The sequence below is a fragment of the Clarias gariepinus genome, chromosome 6 (genome assembly GCF_024256425.1).
Source record: "Clarias gariepinus isolate MV-2021 ecotype Netherlands chromosome 6, CGAR_prim_01v2, whole genome shotgun sequence".
NCBI lineage: Eukaryota > Metazoa > Chordata > Actinopteri > Siluriformes > Clariidae > Clarias > Clarias gariepinus.
The window spans coordinates 25,362,438-25,378,145 of NC_071105.1; positions in this window are offsets into that span (position 1 = coordinate 25,362,438).

Sequence of the window (15,708 nt, forward strand, 5' to 3'; positions counted from 1 at the left end):
AAGAGGCTTTGCAAATAGGTTTTTAATTGTGGTCTACTATTATTATGGTAGATTGACCATAAGACAAAGGCAGACCTGTGATAAAAAATTACCATGGCATGGAGGTTAAACCTCGGTCACAAATATTCTTACAAATGACAGTGTTGTACAAACCCCCCTGTTCCTTCAGCAATTTGTTGACATTCGTGTCAGGCATCATAGTTTTCTATAGCCTCCTTAGGAAGTTGGTCCAACTACCGTTTAATTCTTTAAAAAAAAATTTTTTACTTTTCTATTGTCCGGTGACCGTAGAGTTCTTACATTTGCCGTAAGATTGCCTTAGGATCTTCCTACAGCCTACATACTCTAAGTCAATCTTACAAAAGTTTTTGTCTTAAGGTGGTCACACGGCACCCATATGTACAACTTACAGCACTCTCAAGTACTTGGTAATGTAGGAACATCTCTTGTCTGTCAGCACATTTTGTCGTGCTATATAAAGTGGCGGCTATTCACTCTCTCTAGTGCTAAAAAATTGACTGATGCACAGAATGTGGGTGGATGTATTTGACCTGGCATATCTACAGCCATCGTAGGAATATGGGCTTTTGAAAATATTTTTTGAATTTAAATGATCCATAAACGGCCTCCGAGTGGCCCAGTGTTAAAGTGCTCGCCCTATCATTGGGAGATGCTGGTTCGGTTCCCGGGTGATGCTGTGACCTCTCACAGCCAGAGGCCTCGAGAGAGCTAAATTGGCTGAGCTCTCTCAGCAGAGAGGGATGAGAGGTATTAGTGCTCCCACATTTTGTGCATCAATAAATTTTTTTAGCACCACATTAATTGCGCGGCTCTACGCCATTCGGGGGGTCTGCAAGCTTGTGCACACGAAGGGAGCGGATAGCGCTGGCCTCCGAGTGTGTGATGCTGCCCCCAATGGTGTGTGAGCAAGCAGTTCGAAAAAAAGAGGTCGACTGGTGTCACATGGTTCAGAGGAAACGCGTGACAGCCCCTGGCCCTCCTGGCTGGATGGAGGTAAGTAGCCTTAATGTGGGAGCCCCCCCTAGTGACGGGAAGGGAATTGGACAAGACTAGATTGGGGAGAAAATCGGGGGGAAAAGAATTGGACAGGACTAAATTATTATTTTTTTTTTTAATGATCCATGAACATCATTTGTTGTTGTTAGGTTGTTCTGAAGGCACTTCTATGGTGGCTCTACAAAGAGTGGATGTCATGCCGTGTTCGGGGAAATTCTCAGACAATCAACCTGGCCACAAACTTATGACCAGGCTACAAATGCTGGATTCTTATAAGGCCGCCTTAAGAAGACCATAGGAAATTTTAGTTTTTGACCTGACCAAAAGAAAAGTATCTCTGTAAGCAAAATGCCACAGGGAGGGAGGTTGGTGTTGACAGCCTGGATTCAATCATAGATGTAGTTTATTTTTCTTGCTCTCTGTTTTGAACATAGATCAAGGCATGTATTTGGTGACCTTGGAAATGGAATTAAAGATTCAGCCTTGCAATCAGAAACACGCAGCACATCCTCCTGATGGTTTATATTAAGACTAAATACACTGGAGACTGTTTATAATACTGACTTCTAAAGAAAATGAGGGCTTTATCTTTAAATAAATTAGAGTATCAGCAAGCTGGCAGGATTCCACTGCACCAAATATAGGTATACAACCACCTTTCAAATATTTAACCTTTTCCACTTTTTTCCAATCTGTGAGTTATTTGTTGATGTCTCTGTTAGCCAGTTCATGTTTTAGGATGCAGGCCTGGCTTTGAGGTAATTCAAGGTGTTTGGAGAGCAAAGTGCTGCTTAATCTTGGCATCTCTCCTGACTAAAGGGTCCATCCATGTTGAAGAGGAATGAGGGGGAAAACTATTTCTTAATACACATGATTTTTACCTAGAATCTAAAGTTTTTGACTCTTTCTTTAACTTCTAGTGTATTTATCTAGAATCTGAGCAGTCTGAATTAGATTTAATAAAAGTCTCATCTAACTGTCAGGATAGCACAACTACAGGTCTATAATCCACTGTATGTTCCCTGACAGTAAGCTAGATCAGAAAGAGGTTGCAGGGGCCTCCGTGTGGTGCAGTGGTAAAGTGCTCGCCCTATCATCCGGAGATTGCTGGATCGATTCCTGGGTGATGCTGTAACCTCTCGCAGCTGGAAGTCTAGAGAGAGCTGATTGGCCAAACTCTTTCAGAGGGGAGGGATGAGAGGTTTATGATTACAGCTCTAATTAGGGGTGCCTGTGAGCTCACGCAAGCAGAAGGAGCGGGTAGCGCTGTCCCCTAAGTGTTTTATGCCGCCCCCAATATTGTGGAAATTCGAAAAAGATACGGTTGGCTGGCATCACGGTTTGGAGGAAACATGTGATAGTCTTCAGCCCTCCCGACTAAGTGGTGGCAGTAGCATCCCCTAGTGACGGGGAGGAAAATTCAAAATTTTCTCCCTAATTTAGAATTGGACACGACTAAATTAGGGAGGAAATCAGAAAAAAAAAGAAAAAGATTGCAACAGATTTGTTAAAAATTCTAACAGGATTTGGATGTTTATGAGGGTCCAGATCAAGCTGATCTGGAAGACCCAGGAGCAGCTGGATTAGCTCTAGGCCCACAACAATAATGACAGCTTCGAACAATAATGACAGCTTAACAGGGGCCTGACACAAGTTCATATGATTTACAAAATTTAAATGAACTAATTCAGTGGACAAAAAATTATATGCAGATATAACTTGATTATAGGTACATTTCTCTCGTATTTTCTGTTTTTACCCAGTCACCTCAGCATTTATTGTCTCCAGGTATGTGTTGCATAATATCATTATAAATTCAGTAAAATAAGATGTTAGTGGTGGTGATGTTGTGTGAGCATATATATGCAACAACGTTTTGTGGGATACTGTAGGAAAACTTTTGGTTTTATTTCCAAATTGATACTTTGATACTTGATACTGTTTGTGCCATAACAGTACCAATGTATCTCATGCCATGTCTCTCTTAGGGTAGGATGTTACCACTTTGTTTAATTTTCTTTCAACAATACTATCTTGAAGTGCATCTTAACTCACAAATTACTGTGTAATCTGTTGTTCATTTCCTTGTGGTCAGGTGGTAAGCATACGGTGCTCCCACCACAAAGGTCAGAGTCAAAATCCCGCTCAGGCCATTGGTTTAGTATTATAGTATAGTAATATGTTGTTTTGAAGTTGGTTTTTTAACATTTTGTTTGGGGCTTTTGTTATCCCATCATCATGTAGACAACTTTGGTAAGACGTAATTTTAAGTGTCATACCAGTCATGCCCTCACTTGAGAACACTCAAGTTTAAATTAATTACATAATGGCACTAATAACACCATTTAAATAAGGCACTCTGTATGATTAAAACTAATAATAAAGGAATAAAGGTTTTAGTGACACTGGATACATAATCTCAAAAATGGTGAAAGGACAGTTGTGTGAAGTAGTCTTGTTAGGAATGTCACAGATGGAGATTATCACTCACTGGTCACCTCAAAAATTACAACACATTACAACTCCCCATACTGATAGACATGCACACATAGCTTATCCTTTAGAAATTGGGTCTGTTCCCCGAATAGTGATAAAAAAGAATAAATTTGTTAAATTCACTCAAAACAATCTGATAACCGTAAAACCAGAAAAAGGCCAAATAAGTAATCGAAATCTACCTCTAAAGTTTGGACTTCTCAACGTCAGATCCCTTGCGCCTAAAGCATTTATTGTCAATGAAATAATCTCAGATTATTATCTTGACACATTCTGTCTCACCGAAACCTTGCTTAGACCAAATGAATATATTGGTCTGAACGAGTCTATTCCGTCAGTATATTTCAATAAGCACAAGCCCCATCTAACTGGTCGCGGTGGTGCTGTCGCAACTATCTACAATGATGTACTCACTGTTACTCAGAAAACAAGGCCCAGGTTTTACCTCATTTGAAGTGATATAATAAACATAAACCCTTGCTATATTTTACAATGGCCATCGTGTACAGACCCCCGGGGCCATATTTCGATTAGTTTGGACATCTGCTATCAGACCTATTGGTTAACTCTGACAAAGTGTTGATAGTAGGAGACTTTAACATTCATGTAGATGATGCTAACGATGCTTTAGCATTTGCATTTATGGATTTACTAAATTTCTTTGGGGTTAAACAAAATATAAATGGAGCAACTCACTGCTTTAATCATACGCTAGATTTAATTATATCCCATGGTATAGATGTCTCTAATATAGAGATCTTACCTCAAAGTGATGATATCACAGATCATCACCTCCTGATATATACTCTACCCATAGAACAGATTAGCTGTGTCTCCCCATGTTATCAATTTGTTAGAAATATGAATCCGACTACTAAAGACAAATTCACAAGTAATCTGCTGGATCTGTCCGAATTTCTTATTAGACTCCTAAATGCAGATGATCTAGATGAAGTGACTAGCAGCATGGCCACTATTTTTACCAGTACATTAGACACTTGCTCCCATCAGATAAAAAAAAAGTCAGAGATAAAACACTTGCACCATGGTACAACAGTCATACTCGCGCCCTAAAGAGAGAAACCTATAACCTTGAGAGAAAATGGAGAAAAACTAAATTAGTAGTTTTTAGAATTGCGTATAAAGACAGTTTGTGCAGCTATAGATAGTCTCTAAAAACTGCTAGGACCAAGCATCTGAGTCAACTGATAGCAAGAAACCAAAACAATCCCAGGTTCTTATTTAGTACAGTGGCTCGCCTAAAAAAAACCTATGATGCCTGCAAAGAGTTCCCATCACAGTTTAGAAGTAAAGACTTTATGGACTTCTTCAATAAAAAAATAGCATGCTCTAATAGCATCTCATGATCCAGTTCAGTCTAAAGCTTCACATTTAGATTTTCAATGCTTTACAGGTACGTATAAGACAGGAAGAGCTGTATAAACTTATCACCTCGGCTAAATCAACAAGGTGCTAGTTAGATCCAATCCCAACCAGATTTTTAAAAGAAGTGATGCATACCGTTGGAGAGCCACTTCTAAATATTATTAATTCCTCACTATATCTTGGTCACGTCCCTAAACCTTTCAAGTTGGCAGTTATTAAGCCTCGTCTTAAAAAATCTAATTTAGACCCGAATGAAATAACAAATCACAGACCTTTTAAACCTTCCGTTTATATAAAAAATATTAGAAAAGGTAGTATCAGTTCAAATATGCACATTCTTGCAGGAAAACAACATCCTCTAAGAATTTTTGTCAGGTTTCAGGCCCCATCATAGTACAGAAACTGCACTAGTTAAGATTGCAAATGACTTGTTTTTGGCTTCGGACCCAATTATATATCTCAACTAAACCAGACAAAATACTTAAGTCTAGACTAACTGAGTGTGTCCGGAGGATAAAAGATTCAATGACTAACAACTTTCTTTTATTAAATTCAGATAAGACAGAGATATTATTTATTGGCCCAAAAAACAGTTCACAATTCAGCCTGCGTTTAGAAGGATGTACTGCTGCTACCAGCTCGACAGTGAAAGACCTGGGCGTAATATTAGACAGTGACATGTCCTTTGAAAATCATATTTCCAATATCACAAAAACAGAAACAGGCTTTTTCCATCTTAGGAATATTGCCAAGCTTAGAAGCATCTTATCCGTATCTGATGCAGAAAATCTAGTTTATGCATTCATGACCTCCAGACTGGACTATTGTAATGCATTACTAGGTGGTTGTCCTGCATCCACAATAAACAAGCTTCAGTAAGTCAAAAATGCAGCCGCCAGGGTTCTCACTAGATCCAGAAAATAAGATCATATAACTCCAATATTATCATCCCTGCACTGGCTACCTGTTCAGTTTAGAATTAATTACAAAAGAGTATTACTTATATACTAGGCTTTAAATGGCTTAACTCCCACATACAGTATCTAGCCAGTCTTCTGATATGCTACAATTTACCACATTCCTTAAGATCACAAAACTCTGGACTTCTAGTAGTTCCCAGAATTTCTAAATCTACAAAGAGGGGTAGGGCATTTTCATAGCCTTCCAGACAGTGTTCGGGGCTCAGACACAGTTTCCTAAAAAAAGTAGACTCAAGACGCATCTCTTTAATCTGGGATACACGTGACTCATCCCATACATACTCCAGTACATCTATCCTGAATGGCAACTACGAATCTTTCTTTCTATCTGTTCTTTATCTTTATCTTTCTACCCATCCCGAGGCATCTGATATTGCGCCAGCTTCAGTAGACAAAGTACAACCCTGCGAGGATTCTGAGGCATCCAGAGAAAGGACCAGCTCCAGCTGGATTCTGCCTTATTATGATTGGAGCTACACATGCTGCTTCTGTGCTTCCAGTGATCCAGATCCTATCTCCCCTTTGCACCTACTGACTCCCTATGCTGAACTGGACTTCATGTTAATTTAAAGAACTTCTGTTATGTTGAACTTTCAGCTGCATAACACACATGATGTTACATAATTTCTATCCGTTATCACCCAAATGAGGATGGGTTCCCTGATTGAGTCTGGTTTCTCTCAAGATTTCTTTCTTTTGCCATCTCAGGGAGTTTTTCCTTGCCACTGTCGCCATTACCCTTGGCTTGCTCATCAGAGACATTTCATTTTTCATTCATTCATTCATTCATTCATTCATCTCATTATTATCAAGACACATTTTTTTCACACAAACACACTTCCATAAATTTTCTTTTGTAAATACTTCTTAAATTTTTTTGAAGCTGCTTTGAGACAAATGCCAGGAAAAATGGGGGGGGGGGGGGGAAATGCCAGAGCTGCTGAGCGGCATCTGTTTGCCTTTTGCTTAAAGGCAAGGTTAGGATGCGTTATCTGGGCTCTGGTGGACACATAGGACCTTTGAAGACCACAAGTTCTGCTGTCTCCTTGGTGGAGGGGAAGAAAGTGGCGACTTTGGAGAAACAGAACACTTCTGTCATAGTGTAGGTTCTGCCTTCTAAATTGGAAGCCACGTCACAAAATCTTGGCCAAAGAGTTGTGTCCCTATTATGTCCCATAGGGATGACAAGGTATTCATACCAGCCCATCAGTGTATTAAAGATTGTTTTTTATTCATTAGCCTTTCTAATTTAAACAAGATAAAAGGCATTACAGAAGTCTATACTGGCGAAGAATTGTATCCCTTATAAAAGTTGGAAATTGTTGGACATGAGCGGTTGAGGGTAAAGATTCATAACAGTTATTTTGTTGAGTCTTTAAGGCAGTGGCATGAAAACTTTTCAATAGAAAACGAAACCTGCCCGACCAGAAAAGGAAAATGGTCAAATGATCCTGGCCACCAGAGAAGCTGTGCTGTATTGTTTTATAGCTTCAATTTCTGGAGGTAACAGAAAGTAAAGGCACCCCTTGGGTGCGGACGTACCAAGGAGGAGACCATCTTCCTCTTCTGGTGGATGAGGTTTCATTTTTGTTGGAAAAAAATAAGTTCTTATATTATAGGGTCTGTGATGTGGAAATAAAACAGCAAATGAAACCAGATCTTGCTTAATACGCATTAAAGGTCCAAGAATTTAATGGGTTGCCCGTAAAGATCTGGGAATATCTTATGACCAAAAGAGGAAGGAGTAGGGACAGTAGCTGACTTGAGTCTAAAACATAAGCAGAAAGGTTTCACCCCATGGGCGTTGACAAATATCGCCAAACATCCTTTAAATAAAATCATTTAAATAAACTGTTTCAGAATGATGGCTGGGTTGAGTTCCCTGACTGGTACAGTTTGGTGATTAATAGGTTGTACACTGCTGCCATTAAGTTGTTGGATTAACAGTGGGTGGTCTGCTGGCTGAAATGAAATTTCCATGTTTTTACCTGTTGCAGGCCTGATCAGGACTGGCAACACTGAAGAGACTAATTGGTTTCAGTGTCAGTTAGGGCACAAGAAGATGGTTCATCTCATCCTGAAAGAAGATGATGGTAAAGTTAAATGTTGACTAGAGGAATTGTTTTGAATCACACCTTCTAGAGCCTCTAAGTGTTCGGACAGTTTGATCTTAAAATGTCACCCTGGCCACAGTAAAACGCATGCATGTGCATCTCAGCGACATCAGAACTCATCCAATGTTATCCTGGTGTGCTTAACTTGTATGGGTTCCAGAGGGGTGTTGGATAACTGTGGAGGAAAGGGAGACCTGAATTGTCTAAGGGCTTGGGTCTTTTCTTCGGTCTCTACTTTGCCTCTGTCAGAGACGGGCATCAAAATGGCCAGTCAGGTCCATGAAGTCCTGAAGATCTAATCGAGTTACAATCTCATTTTTGACATTGTCTGACAGTCCATTCATTAAGGCATTGCATAAAGTCTGGTCATTCCATTCACAAGAAGTAATTCTATGGAGTAGTCATAAACAGAGCATGAGCCTTGGGGGAGCTTAAGGATTTTCCTCTGAGCTTCCCTGTCAGAAAACAAACTAAAATACACTCTTCATCTAGTTAGTGAATGTGCTGGAGCTGGTGCAACATAGGTCATTGGCCTCCCAGAACACCATTCCCCAATCACTAACTTGCCCAGAATGGTTTAGTTCAATGGGAAAGAATAAAGCTTGGCGTCCAAAGAGCATTGAGAAAGAAACAAATGACAAGTTCCCAGTTCATTAAAAATGAAATTTTTAGACAAGAATCCCTGAGAGGCAGTGGAGCCAATGAGGATGGTTGGGCTGTCTATAGTTCCTGGATCTAAAAAGGAAGAGCCATGATGGTTTCCGTGACTGACCATAGGGTCTGATTGACTGTCTGAATCTCCTGTTGATGAGTGTCAAGCAGTACACCCTGTTTCATTGACACGATATGCAACTGATTGACGCTCACTGGATATTGTGGCTGAAGTACTGTACAGCCACAGTTCAGTACTGGATATTGTGGCTGAAGTACTGTTAGGCCTAGCAAGGCCAGACAGTCTTGGTGGGCACAAAAGTGAACATTCATATAGTTTATATATAGTAGATAATGTAATTTAAACTATATGATTGAAAAGTTGAAAGTTGGCAAAGAAAACTATATCACTCCTATGCTTGGTTAAAAAAAAAAACAATCCAATGCGAACAATGCGATAACAGTCTATATGTTCCAAGTAAAAGAATCCATAAGCATTAGATAAAGTCTCATATCCAAAAATAAAAAATAAGTTGACACCAAGAATTTCAAATGAATCCAAACTTGCAGGTCCATAAGTTTTAGACAATGTCTCTTATATCCAAGAATGGCATACAACTGTGTTTAAAACCAGTAATTCAAGACCTTGCAAGTCTACAGTATGAGTTTTAGACAATGACTCTTGTATCCAAAAGCAGAAAAAGGGGTCAAAGACTAAAGACTAAGATTAAATCCAAATATTGACAAGGAAACGAATATGTGAATGATAGACATGGTTGATTAATCCGAAAAGCAAAAGAGAGTCAAAACCAATCAAGATAAATAAATCCAAGCCCTTGATCATTTAGTCAAAACCCAAAAACAGGTCAACAACAAGATGTTCAGGTTTAATTTTATGGAGCAATTACATGGCATGGAGTGTAAAAATACTTCAGGGATGAGTGCAAGTTTCGGCATGCTTTTGAAGCTGTGGCTGAAATTGTGAACGAGAAACAGGTGTGTGGAAACCAGCTGAGAGTGGAAGAAACAGAATGAAACACTGTATGGGATTTTGGGGGACCGGAATGGAAACAGTGATGGAAGTTATTGAGTGGAGAAGCTCGGTTGGCACTTATTGTGACTTTCAAAAAATAAAAAATAATAAACAAAGATAAAAAACCATAAAAGCAACATTTTAGTTACATCTGTAATGTTGCTAAATTAACGTTACCGAAATGTTCTGCCAAAAGACGTTGTTCTTTGAATACTTGTGTCACAACAAAATTACAGCCTAAGAATCGAGATCTTAATTATACTCAATTATACTCTTAAATAACCACAAATACAACGGCAGGCTAATTTATTTATTGTGACAAAACTGTGGGTGGTGGATTTGTAATGTTTTGTAAAATCACACAAAATTCACACTGATATACCAAAGCAATTTTACTATAATATTTTGCCATTTGTGCTTTTTAATACCTTCCCGACTCAAAGAAAACAAACAAAGTACTGTCTGGTGTTTGCAGTCCTTCTTGCTTCATTTAAAATAAAATAAAAATAAAAAAGGGTTCTCATTTTGCTGTTATGGTGTTCATATTATCCGTGATGTTGTGCTCTATTAAAAAGTCAAATCAACAAAAGCAAATCTATATCTATCTATCTATATCTCTCTATTTTTAATTTAGTAATTTGGAGACCTTGTTACCCAGATGAAAAAAAAATTAGAAAGGAGCTCTTTTTTTAATTCCATCTCTTTGTTCTAGGGGAAAAGATGCACAAATCTCAACTTAGCCTCCTTTTATGTTTCACAAAAGCTCTCTTCAAGGTTAAAAATATCAACTTTTGTGCCTCTTTTGACTCACAGGCAGAGAAATCAGAGAACCCTCTATATGGAATCAAGCTATTCTTATCCCTCCCTCATTCATGCATCTCATGCTGAGCTCACAAGGAGCAAATAAAGAGCTCTCTGCAAGCATTCACTAAATTCTATCAACACTTTCTTTTAGAGATGTCTGACTTTATTATTATTCAAACAATTATTTTTAATTATTTATTTTGTATTATATTTGGAGGCTGAAAATTGTAAGTTGCACCCTTGCTGGTATCACCTCAATTATATTTTATATGAATAACTGTAAGTGTTCCATTAGACATTATTTAGTATTCAATAATAAAACTTTATTATGATTGTTTATTAAAAAAAATTTGTTATATACTGTATTAGGCCCATAAATTCTACTTAGTAAAATAAAGAGAAAAGTGATTTATTGATTACTGGAGTAAATAAAAGCTACTATTTATCATGCATTATTTGAAAATAAAACCTGTTGTTTTCTGTCTTTATTTTTTTGTATGAACATTTCATACCAATTGCCATTTTAAATCTTCACACAACATAGGTCTATTATGAATACATTAATAATGCATAATAGGCAGTATATAAAAATGAGCTGGGCAGTGGTAGCTTGGTGGTTAATGTTTTGGACTGCTGATTAGAACATCCCAGGTGATCCCGAACTGATGCTGATGGGCCCTTGAGTAGGGTCCTTTATAGACAACCACTCAGATACAATTGGTTGGTGAGCTCACAACTCAACATTGTAAGAAGCTGCCCCTAAAACAGATGATATACTGTATCTCCAAGAAGGGAAATATACATCACCTAATAGCATGTGGGGAGACTCTTAGCCTCATCCTTATAATGAAGCCCCAGTTTGTTAGATTTAAAAATTAACAAGAAGTCCTTTGTGTCATTTCCAGAGTGATACAAAGTTCCTGAGTATGTACAGTAGGTGTCATGTACATTTCTTACTACATTGCCAATTGCAGAAGTGGTAAGTAATGAATTACTTTTTATTTATTTTTATTTACTTAAAGTAATTATAAAGTAATTTTCTTCTTACTGTATTTATTCTACTAATCCTAGTTTTTTAGAAATTACTTGCAGTTCAGTAGGGAAGAGCAGATTCGTTATAGCACCAAAGTCATTGACAGTTACTTAGGCACTTAGTTTCTGGGTTGCAGATTCTTCTGGCTCCATTTTCACCTGTCTCGAACAGGTGCACTTGTTAAGGTAAGATTAGAAGCGATATAGCTGCCTAGCTAACATACTAAGCAAACATTTTTAAATCCTTATATGTTTGGTTTATGTTTTACGCCAATAATAACCATATGTCCTATAACCATATTGTATTATGTATGCTTGCACTATTCCCATGTTCAATTGCTTACACCAGTGGTTCTCAATCATTTTCTGTCACTCCCCACTTAAGAGGGTGGCCGAATTTTTAAGCCCCACTTGTCAACAAAATGATAATGAAATCGGCCAAGTCTACTATTTATTGAAATATCAATTTCTAAACCAATAAGATCAAATAACACCAGGTTCAAAACAGATAAAATACACGTGCAATTGTTATAACAGACTTACTTTGTCACTTATCTAGAGCTTTCTTTCAAAGAAGTTGAGTGGCTTATTAACGTGACTGGGTGTGTTGTCTCTAAGTGTCTTCCTATTTTGCTGGGTCTCATGCTGTCTGCTGCCAGCGGTTTAAGACACAAAGCACACACGGGTCTCTCCTCTGCCCCTACCATCCCCACCATGAGCGCAACACAGGCTTCATCATGTTTTCCTTTTGGCTGGCTTTTTGGTTGATTAATTCAATTCAATTTTATTTTTGAACAATTGGCATTATCCCAAAGCAGCATTAAATAATTATTTAAGTTTGTATGGAATTTGAATGTGTATTAATCAAAATGGTCAGATAGTCCCTGGTGAGCGAGCCGAGGGCGACAGTGGCAAGGAAAAACTCCCTGAGATGGTAGCAGGAAGAAACCTTGAGAGAACCCAGACTCAACAGGGAACCGATCCTCATTTGGTTGAAACAGAGAGCAGGAATTGATCTGCATTTATACTGTGTGTTAATTAGTCTGGTAGTGCTGAATCACCTGCTCTTTTGTGGTCCATGTAACAAATGTATCCATTGACGTTATTATGCTCACTACATACAGTACGCTACTGACCTGGTTTGTGTCCGCGGTAAAGTTAGTTTTATATTCGCATCTCCGAAATTAATAGCTGCGTAAATAAACCCGCAAATAGGTTACCCACGTATATTTCCTTTCTACATTGTCTGCCTTAAATTATACATGTTTAAAAGCATAAACACCATTATTCTCTACGGCGCAACGAATGATTTAGGGATCATCGCAAAATTCCGCAAAGCAACAAAAAGCGTAGAACGATATTGTTCTTCCCTTTTGTTCAGCGCCTGAAGGATCAAAAAGCAACTTTGTTGCCAAACTGGAAACTATAAATGCCAGACTAGCACTGCCTGATGAAATATTAATTTTTAACAAAAATACAGAAACATCAGCATACACATTGGAATAAATGAAATTACATATATAATACTGAATGTTTCCTTATATATTGTTCCTCTGCAATTAAAATGCCGACATTAAACCGTTATTGTTGCACTATGGTTCCACTTTTTCTCTGATGTTGTTTTATTTACTTGTATTAATGATCCATTTCTTTGCGTGTGATTGTTTAGTTTCGAGTGTCCGATCTTTATTGTCCTTAAAGAAAAGCATGAATTAGTATAGGTACTTTCCTATTATTTTCCACTAATTCCCTCCCATTCATTGCCCCCACCTGTCATGTCTGTATTCCCCACTAGTGGGGTGTGCCCCACACTTTGAGAACCACAGGCTTACACCAACTGCATTATACAGGGTAGCAATTGTAGCAACTAGCTAGTTTAACTACCGTAATAAATAAAGACGCTAAAAGTAAAGACAAACTCAAACTTTATAGACTGCTGTGAGTAAAAAATGTAAAAATCTGACACCAACAATCATGCTGTAGTCATCATAAATCACACTTTTTCCCTATTCTAATGTTTGATATGAGCGTTGGCTGAAGCTCTTTACCTGTATCTGCATGACTTTATGCATTGTGCGGCTGCGAAGTGAATAAACGGAATCTGTTTAACTATAGCCCCTGCAAATTCACATTTAATTCATATTCATATTCAAGCTTTAACATTTGCCAGACCTCCAAGTAAGTTGGGTAAACATCTCCCAACACTCCCTGCTTACTGGTCCCTCCTTGTGATTTCCGTGTCTCTCACTTGAGCAAATAATTTTCTGATTTTCAGTCCATCTACATAAGAATATAATGTAATGAGTATGTAATGTAATATATTATATATTCAAATTTCTTGAGCTGTCATGGGAAGTACATTTCTTGGTTAGGGAGCTAATGTTAAACTCCTAATTAAGGTCCATGTTGATGATGCCCAGGAATAGAATGGACCCCATAATGCTGATAGGGAAGCCACACAGGCTGATGGGGTGGGTTATAATGAATTCATCCTAAATACAAAAGCATCCCCACTGTTTTAGGGCATTAATCTCCAGGTTGTTTTTCATAGATAGATAGATAGATAGATGGATGGATGAATAGATGGATGGATGAGAAACTCATATATTCCAGATTTAGTAAAGTGAAATATTTACAGACTTTTGTTTTCAAATTTGATACAGTATCTTAAAATATTCGACTATTTAATTTTGAGTTTGATTAACCTGGTATTCATGCAGTATTAATACCATTTTTCTCTCTGTCTAGGAGAATAAGCCACAGAAGGTACTGCATGCATGAGCAACACGGATGACTGCAGTCTTAAGAAAATTTTCAAGCAAAGTCGATTCAATAACTTCTCAGGGACTGAAGTGGGCCAGAGCCAACATGCACAGAAATCTTCAGGAATGAACTCCTGAGAGACAACATCAGAAGTGTCTTCCCTAGGCTAAAAAGAAAATAAACTGGACCATTGTGGTGCAAAGACCTATTATCAGATGAAAGTACATTTCGCATTTCATTTGGTAATCAAGATCTCAGAGTCTGGAGGAAGAGTGCAGAGGCACAGAATACAAGTTGCTTGAAGTGCAATGAAAAGTTTCCACTCATCAGTAATGAGTTGGGTGCCATCTGTTGGTGCTGGTCCATTGTGCCTTGTGAAGTTAAAATTTTATATAAATGTATATATAAACAAACACAAATAATATATACTGTATAATTTAGTAATATATACTAAATAATATATACATTGATGACGTGTGTTTGAAAAAGCGGAAGGATGTACTGTACAGTAGAAAAAACACTTAGACTGGCTCCACTATGTGTAAGAAATTGAAGAATCATGTTGAGCAAGCATGTTGGATACTATAGTTCAATGTTGTTCAGACTTTTGTCAAAATCAAAAGTATCTGTATGGTGCCCTCTTTTTGTACCAAATATGATTGCATAATTCAAACATGACTAACAGCTACCCTTTGATGTTTATATAAATTTAATAATAAAATGTATATGTCTGTTTACATTGCACCCAAAACTAATTCCTTGTATGTTGCACTTATCATGCCTTTATTACCATGTGACTTTTGGGCACAGGGATAATTGGGTACATGAATAGTAGTGGAAATAGGTTGGAATGTGGCATCTCCAGAGAGAAGTTAAAAATGTCAGTGAATACAAGAGTGGGCTGGTCAGTACAATGGTTCAGGGTGGAGGGAGAGACATAATCTGGTCCAGCTGCTTTGCATGGACTTTGTCACATGACCAATCTGTTAACATCCCTTTCCTGAATAGTGAGTGTTGTGTTGACTGTTAATGTGTGAGAAGGATGCAGGGTTTATGTGATTTGTAATCTGTCTGAGGCCCTTCCAGACAGAATCAGAGTCATTACCTGGGAATTGTTTTTGAAGCATCTCAGACAGTCATTTAGCATCTATTATCATCATTTATATTGCTAAACATATATTTAGTCAGTACAGTCCAAGCACTTACAATGCTCCTCCACAGTTTCACGTTTTCACATCTTTATTGTGAAATTCACAGGTTCACAGTTAATTTCTGCTTGTATGCTAGAATCAGGTGAACCCAGTACACCTGTGATCCAATGTATTCTCCTCTCTGGTCGCACATTTGATACATTTTCTGTATTTAGAAAGGCGATTACTTACTTTTTTTTTTAACCGCCAAGGACAATAGTTAAGGAGTACAAGTTTGTTTG